This window comes from Zootermopsis nevadensis, unplaced genomic scaffold, assembly GCF_977971745.1.
Source record: "Zootermopsis nevadensis isolate Lab colony 2312 unplaced genomic scaffold, Znev_1.0 Znev_ptg000007l, whole genome shotgun sequence".
NCBI lineage: Eukaryota > Metazoa > Arthropoda > Insecta > Blattodea > Termopsidae > Zootermopsis > Zootermopsis nevadensis.
This window is the reverse complement of record NW_028259139.1, coordinates 9,657,920-9,675,315: the sequence shown is the minus strand read 5'-3', so window position 1 is coordinate 9,675,315 and position 17,396 is coordinate 9,657,920. Positions and strand designations below refer to the sequence as shown.

Genomic DNA, 17,396 nt, shown 5'->3' with positions numbered 1-17,396 from the left:
GTTTCGATGGCAAACAAAATATATTTACTACAGTAATTTATTTTTATGAGGTGTTTTTTAATGCTCGGGCTTAATTTTTGGATCAAATTTCGTCATTAAAATTGTTAAGAATGCTATTAAAAATGTAGGTAATTTTAATAAATAGAACCATTTTAGGGAAATGACTATTTTCGATACGTTTATACATCTGTTGATCAAATACAAATAAGCCTATTAATATTCCTAACTGGAATTTGCTGATTTTCATAAAATGTTATATGGATATCATAATATTGATAGATTCCCAATTTGTGCACGCAGATAATGATTGTGCAAACTTATGAGAACATCAGTAAAATTCCATACGGCGATTGGCCTATTAAAGCACGAAACTGTATATTTTGGAAAAATTGATAATTAAGACGTGATGCTTTTCAAAATATAATTAATATAACTCAAATAAATTTAACTTTATATGTGAATATCTTATTGCGAAATTTTACTAAGAGTTTAATGGCAGCATTTATAATAACGGTGGCAGCAGTTATACGTATTAACATCCACGCAGTATAATATTTCGGAACATTCAAATTTCCCACGACAGTAGCGGTTATTTTAAAACGTGTAACCAGGGAACCAAATTTCGTAAATTTTCCGCCTTTCCTTAAAAGACTAAACTTACTACACATATTCCCGTGTAATAGCCTGTAATTTTATTCCACATCAAAATTACATTCCTAATTGTATTTTCTTTGCCTCTATAAAATTTATCGAATTTATTTAGGTCAAGAAGTGAATACTTTACAACGTTATGGTCTATATATCATTATGTAATTTTCTAACTATGACAAATTTTACCAGACTTTCCAAGAATGTATAAAAAATAAACCATACGAAAAATGAAATTGCAGAGACAAAAATAAATTTACGGGAAACGAAAATATTGATAAAAATATATATTCAAACAAACGAAAAACTAAAACTTGTTGACATATCTCTTTGTACTCACTCAATAATTGATAGTAGTAGAAAAAACTAAATAACCCACAAATTATGTCCTAGAGCTTAAACGTACATTGGATATGTATGTACAGAATGTCCCAAAAAGATGTATACACAGCAGCAATTTTGCTGGTAGTTTGTCAGTCAGCTGCTAGTGATGTTAACTGTGACATGAAGCTAACGGTAGTCAGTTTGAACACCTAAACTAGATTTGTTGATTCATTAAGTGTCAATGCTGACGTATGTCATGCATTTAATGTGTGCGAATATTTTGGGGGGGCATCATACACTTAACAAAACAGAGGATATACATTCATTCTGCTTATCGTTGGCTACACGAACAAAAACTCACAGCGTTGTTGTTGTTCTGGGTTATGGGGCGGTGTAGGTGAATACCAACCATTCGGATAAACATATCGTTTCCATCTTCAGGGTTGAAGTGACTCAACCCATGACAAAATCGTGGAAATATGAAATTTCACAATTAATCCATAACCTTCAAGACGAATTCTATGTTTTAAAAGCTTGATTAATTAAAATAAAAAGCAAATATAACTTCAATCTGCAAACAATTAAATAAATATTATATGTGTTTAAACTTACAGTGTGAGCATCTCTGCAGCTGTAGATTCTGTGATCTGTGTCCAACCTCGGTTGAATGACGATGAGTCCAACGGGTCGTAGACACTTTTAACTGTGATTTTATGCGAATTCTAAACTAATGAATTTATTATAGACACTAATGTAAGAATGCGATCATACAAAAGCAGCTGAAGAGATTTTCTTGCAGCATAATGGTATGTAACACTGAAAATTACTTCCAAAACATTTTTTTTACATAAACAGAAGTTTAAAAGTCGCTGATAAAATAGATAAATCATGCTTAGTTCGTATTAAGTACACGCCAGATATTTTGAAAAGTGTTTCATGAATGTTCTGTGCAAATACAGAATAACGAAATTCACATCAAAAAATTATGCCACAATTTTTTTAAAAAAAGCAAGCGATGAACGTAAAATCCCTACACTTCCAAAATACGGACCAATTCAAATGTTCATTGTGGATTATTAAATTTTGCATTATAATCAACGATAAATTATACGCGGTAAAATAATTTGTGCGATTTCGCTTTAAATTTCACCATTCATAATGGAATTATGTTTCGGTTGTAAGACTCAGCACAGCACATAAACTCCTGCGAAGGAAGAGAATAATTTTATTAATAACTACAAAATAATATTATACTTTAACATACGTGGAGCCTTCTCTCTGTTCCTTTTAACTTAAAGACCAAAATTACCTTCGCCAGTCAATAAGCATCCATTTTTAATGACATATACATAAAATAATTTTACACTATATTTTATTTAACACAACGTAATTAACAAAATACTAGTCTTAATTGAAGAAAGGTAGACATGTTTCATGATGACTGTCTTGTGGGATGATGCACCATGTGGTATAAATTTGCTAATGTTTCATGTGTGTTTACTATCTGCTCCATTTTAGTTCGCCCTGATGATGGAATCTATAATTACCTCCGAAACGTTAGCTAATTTATATTAGACCACGCTACGCAGCACGCCAGAAGACAGTCATCTTCGTGTAATATATTAATTATCTAATTATTTAACCTTCCTTACTACTAAATATTGTTTAACATTTTGTTTCTAAATATTTGTAAGTCACGTCCTTTCTTTAGAGAAACCAATAATGTCTTAATCGAAGTCTCAGGATAAAAGCAGTTTTATGTATATGTATTTTCGTACTAGCTATGTACTCATATATACTCCCATCTTAAGAACCCTCTTCCCCTCATGACTCACCATCCATTCGCATCGGGAAAGTCAGTGATGCAGTACCACGCCCCGCTCAACCAGAAAGCAGATTGAAATGCCCTTACAATATGATTTAAGTGCATGATAAGAACGAATCCAGAACGTATCAGTAAACAACGCACCATTTCCAAGTCGTTTACGCATTTTACAGTTTACGTAAACCAAAGAGGGTTAGCTAAAATGCCTTCATTACTTCCACGTTAAGTTGGTCGGACCCTTGTCAACATTCCACGGTATGTCCTCCTCAGGTTGCGAATGGAAGAGACGGCCTACAGATACGACAGGTAGATGTCAATATACTACAGAGTAATCAGTCGTGGATGTCCGACAATGGGTAATTATCCACCTTGGGAGTTATAAGGGTAACAACTCCCCAAAGTAAAAAAAAAGGATCATACAAAATGTAACAAGAGGCCTCCAACTTGGTCGCATTCTTTTAAAATAACAAATTATACAAAATTTTGATCGGGAAATGTGAAGGTAAAAGACCACCCAGAACACTTGGCGTATATAAGGATAATATTAAAATAGATCCTAAAATACGCGTTACATATTGTAAATTGTTTTACTCTGGCTCACAATAGGAATGATATAAAACTTTGGGTTCCATGAAACTGTTAAAAGTTCTTGAAGAGTGTCTCGTATTATCAGTTTCTCATGAATTCTACTCAATAGATTTATTTATCGTTTCTTTTAGTACGACCAAGTTTTCGGTCGTGGGTGTAGCCCTAAATGAAGACCGGTGTCGTGCTAATTCGCCAGATGGTCTGGCCTATCGTATAGACGTACTTCAATCCCACGATAACAGAGCTCTAGAAGAATCACATTTGTTCGGGTAAATTCGATGTATGTAGTTGGAGGAACACCTGTCTCAACGCCACTTTGTTCACGTCAAAGATAATAGAATTCTCACAAGAATCAGCGTTGGTCTATATAATACAAAGTTCTGTGACAGCTTTGCCTGTCTCTCAAGGACAACTGCACGTACGACACAGAAAGGGATTTTGCAAGTAACGAAATGCGTTATTATTACTACCGATAAGGGTATTTTGAAATAAAAGTACATGAAAGCCACAAGAAAAATGAACACAACAACAATTAAATTGTACGTGCTGCAGTCTTCATCAGGGAACAAATTTCAATTACACATTTTCTCTAAGCACGCACGAAAGAATTCTTGTGAAACTATTTCTCTTATTTTCCTTCTCCAATTCTAGAACAATCTGAAACCAAATCTTTGTATCTCTTTCGCAAACGAAAGACATGTAAGGAGTTGGGGAAGTAGGAGGAATAAAAGACAAACCCATTATGATCTTTATTCTTTGTCTTAGCGTAACACAGGCCATCGACCAAGTCACTGTAGACTTCCTCTCTTCCCCTCGAATGTCGGATGGTGGGGGGGAAGGCGAAAGAAATATTATCGCGTATTACTTATGCCCATGCAATTGACAGTTTTACGTGGTCTATCTATCACAATGCTCAAAAGCTCTGGTTTGTATTTCATTTATATATATATATATATGAAACGAGAAACAATACAGTCAATTCACGGAATGAGAGAAATGAATCTGTATAATTTCACTGACCATTTACCGATCCCAGTCCGTAGGTAGGAAAATTGTTTAAAAAGAGGCATGTTGTAACTTTCTGCAAGAGTGTCCCTTGTAAGTCAATTATGACGCATAAGGATAAAATCAGTTAAAAACGGAAGAAAATGTATCCCCAGTATGAAGTATTTTTGGTTTTCGTATGATTCTCAGAGTGAACAAATATTATTCCCTCAAACATGATTAACCAGCTGATCTCTGTAATGGTGATGTCCTGTGTTTTCTTTGCGGTACGGACTGAAATCTTAAATATTATTCAGACAAGCTTCGACTTTAAAAGTTTAAATAAACTTCGAGGAAACAACGCCGATCGAGATGATGATGGAGGCAGCAAGCACCTCTGAAACGTCGGTAAACGTCTACCAGACTACACGGAGTAACAACCCAGAAGACAGTTCGACGAAAATACGTAAGTTCCACATTTTATGTTCACATTGACTGCAAAATATTTACACGATGGGTGACCTTTGAAAACAGCTAGCATTCTAATGGAACTCATGTAATTTACGGTTCCACCGATGTGAATTAAAATTAAATTTGTTGGTCAAATTTCGTCGAAATCTACATTTGGTTCAAAGATTATACTTGCTGATCAACAGACAGGCGGACAGACAAAAATTCACATTTTCGTCAGTCAACCCCGGATGACTGTTCCCATTTTACTGCCCTATATAAAAATTCACAGTGTCACAGAAAAATATATGCACAAGTGGCCGCTTGCCAATCAGTTGCTCGCCGTTTTCAACCGTGCAACGACGTTTTTGGTGGTCATTTTGAGCTCCTACACTAAATTCGATAATTCACTAAGTTACAATGCTGACGCATTTAATGATTTAATTTATTAAATATCTTGATTTCATTATTTGAATGTGTGTATACCTTTTTGGGACACCCGTATATACGACTGGTCCGGTGAAATAATTCTAATAATAAGTATGATAACCAAAATGTAACTTACGTAATGTTAAACAAAGTGAAACAATTGCAGTGCTTGAATGCAGTTACAAAACATTTGTTCTAGACTGTTCGTCTCGACCTGCTTGACGTCATTCTCACACAAGCGTTATGGCAGACTGCAAGCAGGAACTACAAACTCAACAACCATACTTGCTAATTCGTCAGAGAAACATGTAACTGGCTGCCACATTATCAGTCCTTGTTCTTGTGTAATAATATAAATACTAAGTAGTAACTAATATAACTTACATCTTCACATCGCTAAGATATTAACTATGAAAACACACGCATAATCACACGTATCGCACTACGCAAGTTTCCAAACTAACTTTTGGTCACATGACTACCGACACACAGAGACCCTGTGTGGCGACTTGTCGAAATAACTTCGGTGAACATGGCGTCATTACGTAGCTGGCTGTCTTCTGGTATGTGGCGCCGTGTATCAGGTGGAAGTTTACCGACGAGTTGCTTTCTGTCTCCATCGTCACGGCGATATTATGTAGGCAGTTACAAATTCTGAAACGTCGGTAAACTTCTGTTGGGCTACACTCGTCAAGAAAACAGAAGGCAGTTATCCTCATACACGACGCCTTGAGAATCTGAAATCGCACATAATTGAACTGTTTTGTAAAGTTGAAAATATTAAGATGTAAAAATATTCATTTAAATTTTTGTTTTATGTATACTACCACATTTAAAATATAAAATTTAGAATGATATTTTCTTGGAACAAATAGTTTGAGAGTTCAATAATTTTTTTCAATTTTGAATAAAAAAGAACGACAAACACTTCACAGTGTTGTTTACAATATTGTCCTAATACTGTGCAAGAAGACGATGGACTAAATGTTGTTTCTGTCAAATATGTAGCCCTGCAGCTGATTTGAAGATATTTTTACGTATTTTATTACGCTTATTAGATTGTGTCAAAACGAAAAGACCTAAAACTAGTTTAGAGACTTCTGTTATAATATGTTGGTAGGCAGTGACAAGCCTAGGCCGACTTTATCCACAGCAAAATAATCACATATACTCAAATAAAAGGCTGAATATGTATCCTTCCCAGGTATGTTTTGTTATTTAAAAGGCAAAGTATTAGTAACATACATTCATTAAACACGTGTTATGTCTAGTGTTATGTGATTATATTATTTTTTATAAATCTTACGTTTGACTGCAATAAATTTTACTCAGAAAATGCCGTCCAGTTTTATTGACTTATACGCTGAAATGTTTGTTCGAACTTGAGTTCTCATATGGATATTTGTTACTCTTTTGTGTCTTCTTATAATGATGCTAGTAATTTTGATAGTCTGATTGTAATATACGGTGCCCTACTGCATGCTTAATTATTCAGTCTCTAATATTTTGTTTGTTCTGATAAGGCCTGGAATGCCTAACGAATGAGGGGAAAGAATAATTTACCTCTATAATTAGCCTATTTTTAGCAATGTTTTTGGTGACATAAGTAATCGATAGAAACACGATTTCGGAAGATTTATTTGTACGCTCAGCTTATATATAATATTGATAGTTTTAAGTTTGGTTTAAAATTTCCAGTAAGTGAAGGCAAGGCGCACAAACCTTTATGCTGCTTAAACTCTGCAATCGCGGGTTTGAATCTCACTCACAACGCCTATTAGTTTCAGGTTTTGCTATTCTATAAAGATACATGAATTTTATCATACTCATTATCGTGTAAAGAATCATATTTCTCCTCTGTACAGTATATATATCTACGATTAGAATAAGTCACAACTCGATCCGAGTTGTTCATCCAAAGTTGTATGGCATAACCGACGATTTATAATGCAGTTAGGCAGGCGGCTAGAAGTTACCCTTCCCCACGACAAAGACCTGAATTGTTGATAATCGATCTATTTTAGATAAAATGGCGAAAGGATAATTTAAGCTCCGAACAGAATACTTGGGTTTTACCCCACTACCTATTCACTAATAACTCATTTAAAATCATTCTTGATACTTCCAACAGGCCAGCATTAACATAATTTCTATACTTTGCTGATTTCAGCGTGAAGAATTTATATTAATAAACTAATATCTTGTTATGTGTTTTGTAAGGAACGTCCCTGACATTACAAATATTTAAATTAATATTTAATTCTAAAATGTTAAAGATTTAATTTAGATCTACAATTTTAATGCATAAATCTGCATATAATTTCTCATCCTCTACGGTGATTCAGGTATATATATATAACTATACGGTTTCAGTATCCTTTATAAAGTCAAATAATATCTTTGGTCAACATATAATCTACGTTAGACAAAATCCGTCCCTGTCGAAAATCTATCACAGTACCATGAATACAACACCCAACGTACGCACGCACGCACAAACACACCCACTCTCTCCCTGTTCTGTATAACTCGGGTGTCAAGTAGGGAGGTTGGTTCGCGAAGCTCAAATGCTGCTATTCATACAGAGTACAAAATTGGTGGAAGCGGTGGGTAAATTTTGGATTGGGGGGACGGGGGTGTGAAGGGTGGTCCAGTAGCCGTGATAGCATGCAATCCCATCGACATGGCATGATTGATATGCCTCGTATCAACACACATACAGACAGGCTTGCTTGGGTTAGCTGGATCACCAAAAAGAGCATTGGTTTGTTCACATATAACTGGGGATAAGGTGGGTTAGAGCTACGTCCATATTATACAGTGGCCCTTATAAGACTTGTGCAGTATCCTGTTTTTATATTAAAAAATACTGTTGTTTTCAAGAGAAAATATAAAAAAGATGCCCTGAAGTAAAATGTCTTTATAAAATATAAATTAAATTCCTTGCTAAATAATTTGAGTCCCACCTGCTTCAAAAATCAATAAATCGATATTTTACATTTATGTTTAGTGTGATTATAAGAGTAAACAGCTATTGTTTCCTTAAACAGTGTTAATCAGTTTATTTATGTAATGGTGAAAACTTGTGTTTCCCTTGCGGTACGGACTAAATTTTTAAATATTATTTAGGCAAGCTTTGGTTTTAAAGGGGTAAACAATACTTTTCTTAGTAATGATGTCCTTGAAGCATGCGGTTTCAGTAAATTAATTGTTTTCGTCTTTCGTGTGATATTCGCGCGTGGATTCCGCAGTAAGCAAACAAAATAATTCCATGTCGTTCGCCATGATTAAACCAACTCTGTGGAGTAGTCATTCTTGTCAAATTGATGAGAAAATTACTGGCCTTTATTTTAAAATCCTGACATTTATTTCGGTATTTAAGACAGCCCGCCACTGGCCTTTGTCCTGAAAAAGATCAATTCAGTCCACACATCATTTCATTTACATTTTAATGTTTTCCTCATACAATTACGTCTCGCAAGTGATCACTTCTCTTCAGGTTTCTATCTAAATTTTGTAAGCATTATCCTATCCCAGAATCTAACTCCAGAGACTGAGAAAAATTATGAAAGTTTCCTCAAAATAACCTGTCTTTAGTACGATATTTAAGCTCGGGTCCTTCCGATTACGTAAAAATGTCGTTTGTCACTCCACCTGAATTTCACTTTCCGTTGACTTTAATCGAATTCAAAGGATTACATAAATTTTACTTGAATTTTTCTATTTTTATAAGCACCTGTAATTACACACGAGGAAGGATTATTTCCACATTAGGCCTACCAGCACATCGTTGGCTTCATCCATATTTGATAGAATATCTAATTACTTGTACGCCCTACACAAACTATCTCGCGAATAATGACATCTATTGAACCATTTCATGTGTTGTTTATGCCTACAAAATAAGAAGAACATCATAGTGGCAACAGTGGTTGTCTTTCAGTATAAAGGAATTTTGACTAAATTTGGTGTTTTGGACATAATGACCCCGAGTCCTTCTTTAGAAGGTAATAGAATGCTAACCTAACCAAGAAATTCCTTTTATGTAGCCAAAATGTGTATTGTTGGTCCCTATCCTGAGCCAGATAAATAAAATTCATATCGTCCAGCACTAATATTCATTTTAATATTATCCTCTCATCTACTGTCTCTTCCGTTCAGGCTTACTAACTAAAATTTTGTCCCCATTTCTCACCGAATTCATGCGTGCTACATCCATGCCAATCTCATATTCCTAAATATAATCAGCCTAATTTGATGTAGTAAATATATATAATAGCGCTCATATAAAAAACTGTACTATTACATTAAAGAAACAGTCGCAATTAATAATTATTTAGAAAGCATAAAACTTACGTAAGAAATATCACACGTTGGATTTGTCTGAGCTGATTCAGATACATCAAGAATTAGGTCTAAAACTGTTTCACTTGGTTTCAACATGGATAACTCAAACAGATGCCTCACTCTGATTATTTATTTAATTAACACCTAGCAGTAACGGATGCGACAGCTGAGAGCCGTGAACCTGATCTACACTGTAATGGAAGTCACTGCGTTTCCATACAAACCTGGGTTTCCCCGGGTTATAAGTTAGAACCTATTATCGCGAAATGAAACGGGCATTTCATAAGTCGAATCCTTTGTTTAAATGATCCCTATATAATCATGAATGATATTAAATTGTGTTAGGAGTAAAGTGATTTACTGCATTAGGCAGCATTTGCTCTGTTAATTAACCTTTCCTGAAGTTTAGTCTATTACGTTGGTATTGGTGGCACCATGAGCTACGAATTGTCGTTCATGCAATTCGCTAGCTTTATCCTCCTCTCGCAGCAATCGTGTTCACTGTTGGTTCATTCTGTACAGTTTCAATTCTCTGCTTTCCTCTTTGTACCATTTATTCCCTTACTTCCACTCTCCGTCTTCGTTAAAATTCTTCAGCAGTCTCACTTTTACGTAAAAACATCTATGTCTAAATCAGATCACTTTTTATTTTATATTGGTACAAATTTAAAAGTCTAAAGGAAAAAGATCACTCTCAAGACCTAAGCGTAGACGAGCGAGTAATATTAAAATGAATTAGCTTAAGGGGGGGTTGGACTGCATTAATCTGGTTAAGAATTCTTTCACGTTGCGAGCGTTTGTGAACATGGTAATGAACTTTCAGTTTTCATAAAAGACGGAGAATTCCTTTACTAACTGAGCAACTATTAACTTCTCAAGAAGGACTATTCTATAGTGCTAGTTCCTAATACAATTCTGTTATAACACATACATAAGAAAAAGTTTGAGTAATTCTTACCAAAAATTTTATTCTGACGAAACTTACAACACATTATCAGTTTTACAGAAACTTAAATAATATATGAAGTTGTAGTATGAAAGTTAATGTTCTCAATTTTTGTTTAATTATTTATTTTAATGTTTACAAGCACAGTCACTCAATTAGTTGGTCAGCACAACATACAATTATTATTATAAACATAGCGAAAATGTTCCTTTTTTTTCAAAAATTGCAATTATGTTTCAAAATGTTTTCAATAAATGATTACCCCAATCAACTTAGTATATATTTTATTCTTAAATAACATATCATATCATATGATGCAACAAATAGGAAAATTTTACGAAAACGAGTCAAAATCAAAATCGTTGACGAGAAAATTAATATGCAGTTACTGCAACAACCCCTTAAAAGCCACTCCCACGACACCCCTAGAAAAATCTACTCGAATAAAATGCGTTTGTGTCATTAGTAATATCTTAACGCTGCTCTCAGTGTTACAGCTGTTTTACGCTCCACTGGAGACCAGTATTTTGTGGTGTGACGTCAAAGTTGAGTTCCGTGGATGCCTTAAGGCTGTAGAATGTGCTGAGTTGGAGGAAGGGGGAGGAATTTGCTCTTACAAAGCCACAGTGGATATGAAGAGGCCTAAGGGTAAATCAAATATGCCGTGAAATACTTAAAAATCCTCTAGGAACTTACAGTCTTGTATTTCTCTTTAAGACAGCTTCTAGTCTACTCCTAAACAATAAACTGACCTCAGGCTGTTAGTGGTCAACATTTCGCTAAGTTTCTGTGTGAGGGAGTCAAAATGGAAACAAGTATTTGTAGAGGTCGCTAAAGAGAGTTCCAATATGCAAATATTTGTCATATTCATGAAAATTCTTTTTTTCATCTTGTCTTGTGCTCTTCACTGTCCTTTCACTCATTGACAGTGACTCGAATATTAAAACGGTGCTTTATCTATTGTGTAATGAAACATCGAAACTTCCATATCAACTTTATTAAAAATAAAATAGTGGAACTGTCTGTGTCAAATACAGTTTTAAAGTCATTCAATACACAACTCTCATGTATAACCGTCCTCTACTTGACTTTTAGGTTAATCTCTGCGTAATATATATATATATATATATATATATATATATATATATATATTGTTTAGTCTCTGATTTCGTTTCTGTCTTGTTTTGTCCTCTCTTCTTGCTTTCCACCACTGTCTCTGCTTTGTCGCCATGGTACCAAACGCCTGGGGGCTTTCTCTAAAACTTTGCTCATTTGAATCCAGCCTGCCCATCGTTCTATCAGAGCACAGGAGCTTGACATGACGCCGTCACTTCTGTTTGTCTTCTCCTTCGGCTTTGCCACACTATCACAAAAAAAATTCCCTCTTGTACTTTTCCAGTCTCAACTTGTAAAACAAACCACAGAGAAACGATTTTAAACTTCTGTTATGTTGAAACAAGGTCATAGCTTGAATGTAATCGCACCATTTCTCGAAATAAAAAAATATCTGCTTTTATCAATTTACTGGATAAAATGTTGCAAACGGTAATTAATATTTTGAGTCTTTAACGCTACTGAAGATAACAGTACAATTGTGCATGAACACGAATAATAAGCGCATAGTCTCTGTTTTAAATTTCACTAAACTGAAATATTTTTCCATAAATTTTAAATTATTAAGGAGGTAAAATGAGATGTTATGACCAATATCCTTGAAGTGGCAAAGTTTAAAATTGTTTGTATAATATATTAAATGTTGGTGAACTTAAATCCACAAATTATGTTCCCGTGATGGTACGAGCAAAAATACAAATTTACAGGAAACGATTTTAAAATTATTGAGATCTGAGTTAAGCGCGTTTAGTCGGATTTCGGGAATGAACCGCATCATATGTTGAAAATTAAAAACGTTTCGGCAAATATTGCATAAACATTTACCCTAAATTAGGCAAATGGATTTCCGTTCCAGTGATGGATACTACGGGATATCTAGATTCCCGCTAGAGAAGGCATCTTTCTCCCCTCTCTCCTGATAAAGGAAATAGATCCAGTCTCCGAAACATTTTTTTGTTTCTAAAATAGTAATTTTTAAAATAACAGTAAATTTAATTGTAACAAATAATTTATTTAATTTGTATTCTTTCTTTAGTGTGACAGACCGAGTTCATTGCGAAAAGAACCAGTTAGAGATGCAAGGGTTTGGATGTGTTTTTGCTGGCAAAATCATAATACGGACATGAGAACTAACCTTTCTCTAGGGTCCACGTGACTGTGCCAGTCTCAGCTAAGAAATGTTGGCATCGATTTCCCATGATTATCATTTCACAGCGCACTTTTTTCTGTCTTATGTTTTTTCCGCAAAGAAAGGAAAAGGACGATTCGAAGTAAACGAGAGTTTGATGATTGGCAATATTCTACTGCATGTGTTCGGTGTGTTGTAGTAACATATGTGCACAGTAGCGAACTCACATGTTACATGACTAGGACACAAACTAGTAATAAAACTTTAAAACGTACAATTTTTTATACAAAGTATCGGAAAACGAAAAGAAAGAAAGATTGTTTGAGAAAGACAATGTGAGAAAATTATGTCCTTTTTTTTACTGTAATCTTTATCTAAAACAGTTTTAAAGAATCTGTTTTGTGTGGAACTAAACGTTAAAAGAATATGTGTTCATTCTTCTATGTACAATAGCCTTTAAAATTTTACCATCTGAATGAAATTTTATATTTCAACGAAGTCTGCTCCCCATTCTCGAATTATTCCATGCGCATGGATAAATAGAAATAATGATAAACGGATGGACGGAGACATTTTAACAGGCGTTCCGCAGTGTTGCCATATTAGTTAAAATTATCTCATTGTAAAAAAATATGTAAATAAGGTAACATAAAATAAAATATATATTTCATCAATTCCTGCATCTTCTGTTTTAAACGTGTTTAAATATAACGCAATAATGAAACGTTAAGAGACATTTTGTAACTCTGTGTTGTGTTATTTCTGTAGTGTGATCAGTAGTTTAACAATTAATTTTTATCCGCAATAAACACATATTACAATAAGTTGTATTAAGTAATAATTAACATATTTGCAAAATACACTCCTATGATTACGTTTTCACACTCATTATATTACTACACAAATAATAAGCAGATAAAGCATATGAAAGCCAGAGAAGAAATCTATGAAGATAAACAAAATTCTTAATATTTCATTTCTGAATTACTCTATCAGTTTTTTACGAAATTTATGCTTCCTTTCTTTTTTAAAGATTTTGATTAAAGTTTTATCTTGCTGGATAACACCTCGCATAACACATTTCTGATATGCAAGCTTCTGTGAACTTTTAATAATGAAAAGTGAATCTTATAATTTACGATTTAATTCATATGGTATATTTGCAATAAACTCAACAGTCTACATACAGCACTTATTTTAATTTCATGTTTTTGTCTTCATCATATCTGGAATGGTTCCTTGATATATCCTGCTTACATTCTTTTATATTGATCCATCCATCCTTTCTAGATCTTCATAAATCCATTTCCTCTTCTGGTTTACATTTTGCTCTTCTGTTCACATATCTTTCTTCTTCTTCTTCTGCATATTTAATCTATCCATTTGTGACATATCTTCTGTCCACTAGGTCTCAACACTTGTGAATTAAATAACGGATCATAAATATTTTGGCCTAATAATTGTCAAAAGAGTTTTGTTTTGACATTTGTCTGATAACCTCAACATCTCAGTAACTCCATTTAAAAATATGAAACCCGTTACATTTCTACGGAAAGACGTGCCAGGTTGAAGTAGCAAATATAAGCCGCGACCAATTAATTTCAAATTAATTTTACTTTACAGTTTCATCACATTATATATTGATCAATCTCTATAGTGTATACAGTGTCAATAAATCATCGCTGTGATGACTCATTACCTAATACCTCTTAAATATCGATAAAAATTACCAGACTACACGGCGCAATATCCAAAAAAGACAGCCATCTTCGTATTTACCACCGTCAGAATACGAAATCTCACCTAAATTGGTATTGTTTAATTCCATTTGGATTTACTCCCAGTTACACCCATTTCCAGTATTGGAAATGCATCACATTTAATATTGGAACTGAGTGAGTGTAATAAAGATTGAATAAGGGGGCGGTACGCAATATAGAGGAAATGGGGGGGGGGGAGAGTTAGTCCGTTAGTTTGATGGGACTCAGGCCTTGTAGTGTAATATAATATAGGTTTCCCAGACGAGCATACCCTATTATAATTGCACCAGTAACATTTTCAACGTCACATTGAGAGTAGATACAATACAAGGCGCGGAATAGACGTTGTAAACTTGTAAATATTCCACAATATGCGTGGAAATTTCTTTTGTATTCACTGCCACTGTGGCTTGTCTTCTATCTTCTTCTTTTTTTTAAAATGCAAAAATGTCATAAAATTATATGTGACACATTAACACTCATTGCTTTAATATTCTGGGTATTCTAAACGAGGGGTTTGATATTTGAATCATAAATTTAACTGTGTAATATCTCTAATATTTTTATTATATTCTGTGAAACATAAAGCCGTATTATTTCTTCACACGAAATATAAGATGTTCCATCACCAGTGTTTCTGTGTATTTTGTATTTATGTCTCAAACGTTTAGCAAGAAAATGTAATCGTAAATTTTCTAATTAGAGAATGTTAAATTCAATTATTTGGGAGTGACAATAAAGGTTTCAAATTACGTTCTGCGAAACTTGTTACCAGTTCAAATATGTCTTCGTTCCGTGTTCCTTGTAAAAGAGACAAAAATGTACGAAAAGCCTTAGATACACATGTTGCCTTATGGTTATGGAATTTGACGTCACATTTTCATGTAATAAAATAGATTAAGTAGGGTCTCTTCTTAAGAGAGTAACAAACCTTGTGTTGTCACAAAATTTAGTTACTTCTTAACAGACTTTACACTCTGTTAATACGCTCAAGTCTAAAGCAGTCAAATGGAGTCAAACTCCTCACATCACATTTCCATAACATTCATTTTAATATTATCCTCCCACCTACATTTAAATCTCCGAAGTGGTGTTTTCGCTTAAGTTATTATGACTACAATTTTCATGTATTCCCATTCCATTCGTGCTACATTCTGAACCCATCTCATCTTCATTTGTTTTATGAACAATAATATTTGTGAATGCATCAAAGAAACACCGAGACGAACGATGAATGTAAAATAGTAACTTAAATATCAGATTTTGGAAATATATCAATTAGTTGTAAGATTTGAGGTTTTCACAGCGGTGAGCATGAAGATTTCTGTCTTCTGGGTTGTTGCGCTGTGTAGTCTGGTCGATGCTAACCAACGTTTCAGAGGTCATACTGCCTCCATCATCAGGGCGATGAGTATGAAGATTTCTGTCTTCTGGGTTGTTGCGCTGTGTAGTCTGGTCGATGTTAACCAACGTTTCAGAGGTTATACTGCCTCCGTCATCAGGGCGATGAGTATGAAGATTTCTGTCTTCTGGGTTGTCGCGCTGTGTAGTCTGGTCGATGTTAACCAACGTTTCAGAGGTCATACTGCCTCCGTCATCAGGGCGATGAGTATGAAGATTTCTGTCTTCTGGGTTGTTGCGCTGTGTAGTCTGCTCGATGTTAACCAACGTTTCAGAGGTTATACTGCCTCCGTCATCAGGGCGACGAGTATGAAGATTTCTGTCTTGTGGGTTGTTGCGCTGTGTAGTCTGGTCGATGTTTACCAACGTTTCAGAGGTCATACTGCCTCCGTCATCAGGGCCTGATGACGGAGGCAGTATGACCTCTGAAACGTTGGTAAACATCGACCAGACTACACAGCGCAACAACCCACAAGACAGAAATCTTCATATCAATTAGTTCTTTGTTTATGTTTCCATTCTTGTTACGTTGTAAATTTCGTTCTGTGACCGCCCGGTAATATCTCAGTGACTCTCACAAACCTCATGTATCTTCATTGACCTAGCTGTGGTTCGTTCCATGAAGACCGAAACTCCACATAAAATATATTGTCTTATGACCCAGCTGTGTCTCGCTGAGACACCTGCTGCCCTCACGGGAGCGAATGTGCTAATATCGTCTCAACTATTTCAAGAGATAAGGCATTTAAGAAATAAATATCTCTCAGCATAGGCCTGTCTAGAAAACAAGAAATAGCGATGTCAAATTACACTTATCCTCTTCAAAATTCTTGGAATTGGAGGGGAGAGGTTGGTTTAAAGTTCCCGTCGATTTAACCTTGTATAGAAGACTGAATGGGTGACGAAGTCGACATTCTACACGTTCGGAGTTAGACAGTTTATTATTGACTATCGTCTCGATAACAAAGTCACTTACTAAACAACAGAGGCTCTATTCAAAATCCATGAAGCCGAAAATATATGAACAGTAATTAAACATGAAACACCTGGAGTAGAGAGCGATGTTCATTCTTTATCAACAGAGCGAGCAATGCAATTATGATTTTGGAATAAAAGCAAGTGGCAGTGAGCTAGGAAAACTTGAAAGGAAAATTGAGAGAAAATTCCAGTCGTATTCAGCTGTCAGCTCAGAGTCCAATAAAGTCTCGTTTATTGTAACCATGTCAACTACTTGCTTCCCCTCTCCCCCTCCCACACTACTCAACCCCACTGACTTTTCTTCAATTCTAGCATTGCAGTTACGTACTAACGTTTTATGTGGTTGACTGATACCCATTTTTATTTTCTGTTGCTTTGCTTTCCCCAGGACCGCGTTTTAATGTAGTTGTGCGTAGTGGAGAACTGGCCACCACATATTTACTTGGGTTATTTGCCGTCATATAGCTACTGTTA

The 17,396-nt window shown here is 34.8% G+C and overlaps 1 protein-coding gene across 5 annotated transcripts in view; it reads right to left on the bottom strand.

Moving 5' to 3' along the window:
• The window catches only part of LOC110831535 (lachesin), a 240,036-nt gene extending 234,304 nt beyond the window's left edge, over nt 1–5,732 (bottom strand). For 3 of the 5 annotated variants that reach the window (XM_087344220.1, XM_022067641.2, XM_087344223.1), the window contains exons 1-2: nt 5,633–5,732; nt 1,585–2,176 (exon numbers count right to left, since the gene is read on the bottom strand). The gene's annotated coding sequence lies outside the window, so the exon portion shown is untranslated. Of the gene's footprint in view, nt 1–1,584; nt 2,177–5,384; nt 5,594–5,632 lie in introns of those variants that run through there. The other 2 variants (XM_087344221.1, XM_087344224.1) reach the window with 2 other exon arrangements.
• Between the last annotated feature and the right edge of the window lie 11,664 nt (nt 5,733–17,396).